Source organism: Megachile rotundata, chromosome 9, assembly GCF_050947335.1.
Source record: "Megachile rotundata isolate GNS110a chromosome 9, iyMegRotu1, whole genome shotgun sequence".
NCBI lineage: Eukaryota > Metazoa > Arthropoda > Insecta > Hymenoptera > Megachilidae > Megachile > Megachile rotundata.
Genome location: NC_134991.1, coordinates 7,534,171 through 7,545,952, shown reverse-complemented (window position 1 = coordinate 7,545,952; position 11,782 = coordinate 7,534,171). Strand labels below are relative to the sequence as shown.

At 35.9% G+C, this 11,782-nt stretch overlaps 1 protein-coding gene across 2 annotated transcripts in view; it reads right to left on the bottom strand.

Annotated features, from left to right (window-relative positions):
* LOC100877896 (cilia- and flagella-associated protein 298) overlaps positions 1-11,782 on the bottom strand; it is a 119,627-nt gene that overhangs the window by 6,201 nt on the left and 101,644 nt on the right. The window lies entirely within an intron of this gene.

Here is an 11,782-nt window from a genome sequence, read left to right as displayed (position 1 = left end):
AGCTATACTCGAGTGAGCTTACTCGGGAATCATTAAAATTTTCTTGAGTAACGAAGCTGATGAAATTTATTTTTCACGAATATTTTTTTTTGAATAAAATTGTAAATTTACTAAATTTAATTCGAAGACTTTCTCTTTACAACTTTTATAATATAAATCTTGTTAAAATAAATTCACTTTGAACTATCAGCTTCATAATTGAGACTGTTAACATATTGATTATCAGAATTATAAATTAAGTTTAATATCATAACGAGAAAAAGAAGAGTAAAAATATATTTTGGTATTAATGAACTAAATGGGGGTAATTAATTGAAATTGGCACTGAGATTAATTGGAAATTAAATAGATGAATATATAAAAAATTAAATTACAGTTTAATACATTGAATTCAATGAAAATCACCAATAACTAGCATCTCTGTACCAGTAATTAGTGTCCATAATTATCTACTAATATATCAGTAATAAATGTCTACAATATATTAATAAACTATTAATTAATGTTCATAAACGTCTATTAAAGTATCAGCAATTAGCACGGACAAATACTAAAAGAAGTTTAATGCAATCCATTACAGTAATTGGAAGGAAGGAAATTGAAGAAAATTCTAAGCACCATCAGTAAATTAATTTCATAAGGCAAATAGAACGCTTAATCCAGAGGATAAAATGCTCGTATTCTGAATAAATACAATTATAGCGTGTCGTATTACACACAATCGTTTTTACTGCAGCGTTTAATGCTATTATAAAGTGTCTGACTATACACATGCATTTCCACTGTGGAAACACATCACGTGTTAAGGTGCTAATAAACTGCGCTTAGATTTGAGGTGATGAAATTTTCTCATCACTTAAAAACAATGTTACAAACAATCGAATATTAATTAAAATTTAACGTAGGACTATTTGTCAATTGTTGAATTTATAGAAGTTATTAATCTCGCACTTAATCTAATATTTAAACAGCACAATATTTAACCAGTATACACTATTTAGTTTAATATTTGATCAGTTTAATAACCCAGTATTTAATCTAATATTTAAACAGTTAATCCAATAATCTAACATTTACAGTTCTAATCCAATATTTCAAATCAGATTCAAACCTACGATACAAAATTATCACATTATGTAGGTCTCCATAATTGATAAGCATCGCAATTCAAATCGCAGTAAATTCGTTTCGAAATTGTGAACAGGAAGGAGTCGAGGACATGGAAACATCATTGCGTTCGATTTAAGAGTAGATGACCCCGAATATCTAGTGTACGAAGAAAGAAAGCTGGAGGGTTCATAGTCGGTCTAAGGAGGGGAGGGATAAGAGCAGGTTGAAAGTGGAAACGGGGTGAGTTGTTGGAGTTAGGCTTGAAACTAGGGTGGAGGTGGTTAGGTCAGAATCGATGCTTGCGTCCTTGCTTGGCCTCACAAGTGGCCTCCCTCACGCATCCCATACAAAAGTCGATTTACATCTAACGAAACAATCTTATCGGTATTTTCACCCTCATAATCTTCCCAAAAATTAAATGAACCTACTGACACTATTATATACTGTAAAAGGAGTTTTAACCCTGATTTTTCATAAGTGCGTAAACAAAATATTTTCAAAAAGTAAGTAAATAACATATGTATCTACATATGTTACTTAATAACTGTATTATGTACGACAATACTGTCTTGTTCAAATCAATTTAGAGCCTACAATACTTTCAATCTCCGATACAAAAATATGACAAAAATTTGACAATGTACACTGACTAATACTTTGAAATAATAAACGAATTGTACCATCAAGAAAAATTTACGACTTGAAGTTACGTAATGGTTTTGGACCTGCGAAAAAAGTACGAGGCAATAATTCCTGCATTCGTCTTATTTGCTCCTCGTTTCTTGGATGCTTTAAGGTTTTCTATTTCCAGCATTCTATATTTAGAACACGGTTAAAGTAGAAGTAACATTAGAAGGGTATTAAGGATAAGAAGTGTTTCGGATTAATTCGCGTGCCGTCACAATTAGAAGCCACGATTCGAGTTCTGATTCGAGGAGAAATTGATTACACTGTGGTAACTAAATTGATCCCCGTGGGACACCGTAAAGCCGATGGGAATTTCCTATCACAGCAACTCGAATCTTTGGAGGGCAAATGTAGTTGGGCGTTGTCGATTGACCCCATTACATGGTTCATTCAAGAAAATTCAAGCGACGTTCATTAAAGTCCCGCTGCGATTTTATTCTCAATTTAAACACGAAATAAAAGTTTTAATGTGGCAATTCTGAATTTGAAGTTTGAGATAATTTTTGGTTACAATAAGAATCAGTTTAATTCTGAGTTGGTTAAACATGGTGGAAGTAAGAGCAGTTGTTGAAATATGTAGAAATAGTAAAGGATCTGAGTTGTATTATTCACACTGTTTGCACGACAAGTCATTTAACTGTGAGACCCCCTTAAGCAAGAGCCTCTTTGAAAGCTGGAACAGCAGTTTTTGGCAGGCCGACAACGCTATTATCTTTTCCTGCTTTGTTCAATGGCTCCCTTTCACCACGATTTTGCTCAATAAAACTGAGGGACTAACGATGAATCTGAGAGGAGGATTCTTTTTCTCATATTTTTCCCTTTAAAAGGAACGATAAACTCGATACAACCTACTTTATTAAACCCTCGTTCAATAACGCTGTTGCGCCCGATAATATCACCTCCAGACATTTTCCTCTACCAACTCACAAATTAAGAAACCAAACTCTAACTTTTCGTTCACTATATTTATGCAAATTATATATTTTAGTTATATATTTTAACAATTTAAGTGATCATGTTTTGTTTCTTGGTCTACGTGTTTTACTCGTTATAAATGATTTATAAAATTTACTCAGGTAGTGAAAGATTGAAACGAGTAAAGCACTAATCAAGTGTAAAATAAATTTAAAAATTAGTTATATATTTTAACAATTTAAGTGTACATATTTTGTTTCTTGGTCTACGTGTTTTACTTATTATAAATGATTTACAGAATTTACTCAGGTAGGAAAAGATTGAAACGAGTAAAAAACTAATCAAATGTAAAATAAATTTTAAAAAACAAAATAAGATAGAATTTTTAATACAGATATTGTTGTGAATATCAGTAAGGAAATGTGTATGTACGATACGATAATTTGTTACGCACTAATAGAGTTTGAAAAAATTTCCAGGTCACATTAATTTGGTCGCGTTCAATAACCAATTGAACGTTGAAGCACGTCTCGATTTTGTGTGGTATTTCTGGTTTTATTTCGTCACCAGGCAAATATGCACATTCATTCATACATTGTGAGAGAGTACGGTACTACACCAAGAACTACAGAGTTCACCAAAATTGGTGGTCCAGTATCAGTTGACATCACTCGACTGAATTAATGAAATTTAATTAGAAGTATACACTTTCTTTAGTTTCTTTCAAAAGTTAGATAAAAAAGAGTACTTCTGTAATTAAGTTACGTCAAGTCTATTGAAAGGAGCAGTATAACTTTTTGACAAATACGAAATATTGCTTATTTTTATTTTGTACCCATTTTGCAAGGTAAAATCACTGTGGTCTAATTATGCCACACATTTTGAAACGCCCTGTAGAAATCCATCGGTTTCCCGCAGACTGCGAGTCGCCACTTTGCTCACCCTCTTTTCAAGCACATCGCTGTGCAAATATCACGCTACTGTTAAAATTACTCTCCATAAAGCACTTCCTCCTTATTAAAATATAGTTTACGACTAACACAGTAAATAATAAACTCCCAAAAGTGCACACTAAAAAAATACTCGTTCCTACAATTTAGTTACCCAACAGTATTCTAATTGTTCCAAAATAATTCTAAAATGGTAAATTTCATACCAAACAAAATTTTCGATAATGTATACGTGAAAACAATTTTCCGGACAGGAATTGAAATGTTCATTTTAATAAGAGCAACCGGGTTCCGAAGTTCGCCAGTATTTTCGTTACGAAGTTTTCCACAACCTTTCGATAACCGAGCAGCGAAAAGTAAATCACAATTTCCGTTCTAGCCGGGTCTCTCGTATAATTCTTTCGCCGAGTCAAAGCGATCTTCCATTTATAGCCGAGCCAAGGGAAAAACTCCGGCGACTCGAAGTCTGGCAAATAAAGTTTCCGATTCCCCATCCACTGGAACTTTTGTTATTTACGCGGCCAACGTAATTTCATACTTTCATAATTTCCCCGGCAACGGGTGAAGATCAGGCAAAGAATCGTCCGTGTTTCAGAGCGAAAGACACGAGGCAAAAACCGATGAAAAGCAATCGCGTTACTTGGTAAACTGAAAATATCGCGGACGAGCTGAAATTTGTATTCATTCAAACCGCACGGAACGCTTAAAGTATCATGAAAGGTTCTGCAACTCGATGTTAATTAAAATTCGTTCCTGCGTCGACGAGATTAAATATGGTCTTTCGTTTGCATATTTTTAAGGCATTTCTTTTTGCTCGCGGGAACACTGTTTGCGGAGCTTTTTGTTACTTTCCAGTTTATGAAGTTGGCAATTTTTCAACACCTCTTTCGAAACACTCTGTATTGTTGGTCGGCGATAAACAAACGATTCACCGTGAATCAACAATGTTGAACAGTGTGCTTTTAACTGTGAGATGATCGCGTGGGTGTCTTTTGTGTGCACACTTCCGAGCACTCGTTTGCACACAAAAGGACCCACTTACTTTCATCAACCACGGAATTGCTGGGTGTAAAGTACTTCTCTCTCGAAAATAGTAATATTGAAAAGGTATTTTGCAAAACTTCTATCTTCTACGTCAATCAAATAGATCGACCGTATCAACTATTTCGCAACTGAACATTTTTCAGCTATGAAACTTATTTTCAATAGATTTATCAAAGCGTTTAAGGGTTTCAAAATATGAGAGAGGTAATTGTTGATAAAAAATTAAACAAACTTATACGTAAGATATACAATAGACAAATATTTAAGAATTAGAATTAGGTCGGAGATAGAAACAGTTGTAAATGATTAAAGATTAACGGACATGTTTTCATAATGTGCGTATGTGAAATTCAACGTGATATTACGAATGTTGACGTAGAATAGGTTCGTGTTTTATACGGTTATCACGGCTATAAAAATCGTCCTACATAAGATAACATCTATGTTCCGATCGTAACTGCTCCTATAAATAAGTTATAGATATGAATTATTTATTCCGTTGAAATCATAAAACGGTGCAATTGCTTTCTACGAGCACCTAATTGTGGAATCAATTGTGCTAACTGTGGCTACACGTTGAAAGTTTAAAGCGATAGTAAACATAACCAGGATAAAACATTACAAAATTTTTTAGTTTTATACGATTTAAACTTTTATTGTACCAAATTTGGAAATTGGTAGTTTAAAGCTTTAGCAGTTTGGAAGATATTTGGTGATTTGGGAATTTGGGAATTAGTAAATTGAGAAGATGGTGGGGTAATAAATTTGTAGATTGGTGGATTGGTGGATTGGTGGATTGGTGGTTTGATGGATTGGTGGAGTGGGGGATTGGTGGATTGGTGCATTGGTGGATTGGTGGATTGGTGGAGTGGGGGATTGGTGGATTGGTGCATTGGTGGATTGGTGGATTGGTGGAGTGGGGGATTGGTGGATTGGTGGATTGGTGGATTGGTGGATTGGTGGATTGATGGATTGGTGGATTGGTGGATTGGTGGATTGGTGGATTGGTGGATTGGTGGATTGGTGGATTGGTGGATTGGTGGATTGGTGGATTGGTGGATTGGTGGATTGGTGGATTGGTGGATTGGTGGATTGGTGGATTGGTGGATTGGTGGATTGGTGGATTGGTGGATTGGTGGATTGGTGGATTGGTGGATTGGTGGATTGGTGGATTGGTGAATTGGTGAATTGGTTAATTACTAAATTAGTAAATCAGTAAATTAGTAAATTGGAAAGTTGGAAAATTTGAAAATTGAAAATTCACAAAATTAATAAATAGAGAAATCAAGGTATCGAAAAACAAAAAATCTAAAAAATCCAGAAACTAAAATCTCGAATGCTTGATAAATGCACTATAGATCAACGCCCGCGAGTACCCTCGCACTGTCCACCCCCAATATAAAACAGTAAACTCTTCCTACTAATGTTTCTCGGAAATCAAACCGCGATCACATCGGCAGAAAAAATAACAAAATTTTATGATCCTACTGATCGAAAATTATGCAAAAGCGTTGATAGTTTTCGATAGCGGAAACTACTTAGATACACAGTTCCGATAAGGTTGAAGTAGATTTACGATAGACCACGTGTCGTCGTCGGTTTGTGTTTGCTTCCGTTCGTTGCTACATTGCCTCACCGTATTCAACTCGCCGTAACATAGTGACATTATAACGTTACGAGCGTCGTTTCAACGCCAATACGGCCATTTTGATCCCCGTAATAAAACGAATGAGTTGCAAGCAACGAGTTCGATCCGGCATGGATACGAATCGCGATGGAGATAATCGGAATAAAAGAGTCGATCAACTCGCTGACTGGTCTTTCCAGTGTGTTCAATTTTTATCACTGAAAGGATTCAAAGATGCGTACGTAAACGAAAAATTGAATTAGAGATTGATTTTTCGTTGACAAAGCTATTCCCTGCACGTTTTGATGGAATGAGTTATTTACGTGGGTGAAAAATTTAGATTAATCCTTTCAATGGGGACATTTAGTTCTAAGTTTCTTAAATTCTAACAATGGTCTGCGTTTTAGAGTTTAAGTTTAAATCATCGTAAGAATTAAATTTTAAGATCATCAAAAGAATGAAAGTTTTAGATCTTAAGAATGGAAGTTTTAGATCCTAAGAATTAAAGTTTAGGATCCTTATAAGAAGGATCATTATAAGAAAGTGTAAGATCATCCCAGGAATTTAAGATCATCTAACCAACCGGTTAATCATTTTTCAACAGTTCAAGAGTTTCTCCGTTTCGTATTGCAGCGAGCAATTATAATTTCCAAGAGACGTCCAAAACCACCGGCAACTATTAGCTCGGAAAACCACTCAGGAAATTTTCCAATTAACCATGCACGACAATTTCGCGGAAGGACATTAAATAATGGGCGAGCTCGAACAGGTCGCACGTTGCAAAGTTTCCACGCTAAAGTAGTTATCGTGCTTTCGGATTGCTAAAAGCAAAGGCATTCGAGCTCCTCCATTGCAATCTAACTGCATTGCATTCGTGTCGTCCCATTTTATCGCTTTCTCTTCTCTGCTATAACAATTGCGTGCTGTACGTTATTTCCTAGGATAAATTTGTTTAACCAACTTTTGCGCTGCGACAAAAAATAATGATATAGTTAATGTAGAAATGTCATGCTTCGACATGCATCTCTTGGAACTATTGTGGAGTATTTTATGTGGCAGTGGACGATGTGTGTTTTTAGGGCGAAAATAGTGTAAGGGGGGTTCCATAGCTATAATACATCAATAGTATGCATGATGTGGAAATGTAGGATTTTGAAGATGCGATGATTCAGGAATATAATTTGGAAACATCTGAGGGTGTAAAGATTTAAGGATGCAACTGGAGAATCTAGAAAAATTAAAAAATTTAAGAATATATGTTCTAATATTAAAATAATAATAATTGTCTCTCTTTCTAAATATGTCAGATTTTACTAGAAACTTTTGCCAAATTCACAACCCTGATTCTCAAACCCCAAACTCCAAATCTCTCATTTATCAAATTGTCCTATTTTGAAATTGATCTATTCACAAATCCTATTCTCAAATTGTCCAATTCTCAAATTGTTCTATCCTCAAATTGTCCAATTCTCAAATTGTCCAATTCTCAAATTGACCTATTCTCAAATTGACCTATTCTCAAATTGTCCAATTCTCAAATTAATCTATTCTTAAATTGTCCAATTCTCAAATCCTTCAATTTCTAAATCCCCCAATTCCCAATCCTACAATTCCATTACCTACAATTCTTTTACCCTCAATTCTCAAATCCCCCAATTTCTAAATCTCTCAAACCTCCAATTCATAATTCACCAATTTCTAGATCTCCCAATTCCCAAACCTCCAATTCATAATTCCCCAATTCAGAGAATCCACAATTTTCAAATTCTTAAACTTAAAATTTACAAATCCCCAAATTCAAAATTTCTCAACCTCTCACATCCCTAAACTCCCAAATCTCCAAATTCTGAAGTCCCCAAACTCCCAAATCCCCAAATCGTCTCTTTTCCAAAATTTCTCAACTTCTCCTAAAAACGTCATCGACTCTTCCTCAAAGAAACGATCTCCCTAAAGAAACTCCCCACACTCTTCCCCATTCCATATCATCGTAGATAAAATTTTCCTTTCATCCTCTCTCAAAACATTTACTTAAGTCAATTTCTCTTCTGTGCCTCAACACGCCATAAAGATAACTACGTAACGCTACCATCGTAAAATATCCCCAGAAACTTGGTACACAAAGAAACAACAGCAAATTGAATGTAAAAGCGGCGTGTAGAAAATTAGTCGAGCACCCTCGAAGTGCCGGATAAACGAACATATACAGGGTGGGAAATTGTGCGCGACAGATAGGGGAAAACATGCGCAAGATTTTCCGCACAAAGGGTTAAATGGTGTCTAGGGAGTAAGCCGTGCCCCGGAAATTTCGACGGCGTAGATCCGATTCGATAGGGCCGAGGTTAATCGAATTCCAAGAGCAGGCCGCAGTGTTTGCGCAGTCGGGTCATCGGATATCTTCGGTGTGTCGCGGGCCATCGGTGAAATTGACCGCGTAATCATCCGATATCGACGCTTTCCCGGCCGTGTAGGCCGTGGCACGATATTTATACACAATCTGCGACACACGTTGACCGTTCGTCGAACGGATTTTATGCCTGTTCTCGCGCACAAAGGCTGCTCGATAACCGTTTCCACGCTGGGAACTCGTTCTTCCACGTTCGATGGATGTGCTGGATCGACTTTTTATTAACGCGGATGTGGAGAATTGAGAGTATGGGAGACTAGGGATGTTGGAATTAGGAATATATGAAATTTGGGATGGAGGGATTTAATTGTGGAGGAGCTGCAGATTTAGAGATTTGAGGGTGGACCTGACTATGATGGGATCTGAGTATACGTATAGGAATTTGGAGTTTTATCAGTCTAGGATTTGGGGACGTGGAGATCCAAGATATAGGGATTTGGATTATAGGAATTTGATGAGCTGCAGATTTTGGGATGTAGAAATTTCGAAATGTGGAGATTTTGGAACATAGAGAGTTAGGGATGTAGAGATTTGAGGATGTAGGGATTTGAGGACGTAGGGATTTGGGGATGTAGAAATTTTGGAGTGTAGAGATTTGGGGATATAGAGATTTAGGAATATAGATAGTTGGAGATGTGGAAATTTGGGGATGTAGAGATTTGGGAGTGCAGAGATTTGGGGGTATAGAGATTTGGAACTGTAATGTTTTGGGGATGTAGAGATTTGGGGACGTGAGGGATTTCGGGATGTAGAGATTTAGGAATATGGAGAGTTGGGGATGTGGACATTTGGGGATGTAGAGATTTGGGAGTGCAGAGATTTGGGGGTATAGAGATTTGGAACTGTAATGTTTTGGGGATGTAGAGATTTGGGGACGTGAGGGATTTCGGGATGTAGAGATTTAGGAATATGGAGAGTTGGGGATGTGGAGATTTAGGGATGCAGATATTTGGGAGTGCAGAGATTTGGGAGTATAGAGATTTGGAACTGTAATGTTTTGGGGATGTAGAGATTTGGGGACGTGAGGGATTTCGGGATGTAGAGGTTTAAGAATATGGAGAGTTGGGGATGTGGACATTTGGGGATGTAGAGATTTGGGAGTGCAGAGATTTGGGGGTATAGAGATTTGGAACTGTAATGTTTTGGGGATGTAGAGATTTGGGGACGTGAGGGATTTCGGGATGTAGAGATTTAGGAATATGGAGAGTTGAGGATGTGGAGATTTGGGGACGTGAGGGATTTGGGATGTAAGGTTTTGGTATATAGAGATGTGCAATGTAGACATGTGGGATGTCCCTACATCATCATTACATAGGAATTTGTGAACATACATATTAAAATACATGGACTATACCATGTTTATACATGGTCTATATGGTGTATATGATATAATCATACATGTATTGGTCATATATGTATACGTGTGTAGCTATCTGAAAATGAGAAAACATAGGAACATAGAGATTTAGAAGAGTAGGCATTTGGAATTATAAAAATCTAGAAACACAGAGCTCCAGAAGTGTAGAGATTTGATGATGCAAAATCCTAAGAATATAGAAATGATTTATTGATTTAAGAATGTAGAAATCTAAGAATACAGGGAACTGAGGATATTCTCACTTGAGAATATCAAGATTCTAGGGATGTAGGAATCCAGAAACTCATTTGCTCTTTCCCATCTGATGCCTGCACCGTTGGGAACGGTTTTTGTCGTCATCGGAACCCAACACGGTTTTATACTGATTGGATCGATGCGAAGGTGCAACTGAGACGTGTCCCACCCTTTATGCATTTGCACTAAAGAAAAGTAAAGGGTGCTGAATTTAGATGAATCCCTTACTTTTTGGAACAACAAACTTGGAAACCGATATAAATTGTTTCGGATGATTTTTAGAAAAAAACCTTTAATTTATATAATTCATCAAATACATATTTTTTATAATAATAATTACAAAAAGATATCGCGAAGAATTTGGGTTAAACATTAATAATTTTGTGTTTTATTAGTTCAAAGCTAATATCGAATATATTAGCTTATATTCCATAGAATATAATAACTTCAGAAGTTTGAAACAATTTACTTCGTTTGATAACCTGTTCTACTTGTCTGACCATGTATAGTTCCAATTTTATTCGCTTGACATCTTACCATTCCTGTTCTACTTGTCTGACAATCTGTATTACCTATTCAGTTTGTCTGACTACCATCTATGCACATTCTACCGCTTGTCTAGTCACGTACGTTTCATAATTCACTGGTCTGACCAGCTACCGCATTATTCATCGAAATTTATCTCCTTTTATTCTCATTTCCTACTATTCCTATTCTACTTGTCTAACTACCTGCAATACCCATTTCACTTGTCTGACCACATAGATCTTAATCTATTTCTATTTTACACTTTCTACTTCTATTTCATTATTTACTTTATTGAATCATTTACTTCTGGTGACGGTGTATCTACTTGTTTGACCACATAAGATATCTATATCACTTGTCTGATCACATATGGCTTAATCTATATTAACTTTACATTTTCTAGCTTTATTTCATTATTTTATTGACACATTTGCTTCTGTTGAAGGTAGATTCTACTTGTCTGACCACCTGGGGTTCCTATATCACTTGTCTGACTACATATATCTTAATCTATTTCTATTCTACAATTTCTAGTTTTATTTCGTTACTTAATTTACTGAATCATTTGTTTTGGTATATTCTACTTGTCTGACCACCTGGGGTAACTATATCACTTGTCTGACCACCTGGGGTGCCTATATCACTTGTCTGATCACATATATCTTAATCTATTTCTACTTTACAATTTCTAGTTTTATTTCGTTATTTAATTTACTGAATCATTTGTTTTGGTATATTCTACTTGTCTGACCACCTGGGGTAACTATATCACTTGTCTGACCACCTGGGGTGCCTATATCACTTGTCTGACTACATATATCTTAATCTATTTCTATTCTACAATTTCTAGTTTTATTTCGTTACTTAATTTACTGAATCATTTGTTTTGGTATATTCGACTTGTC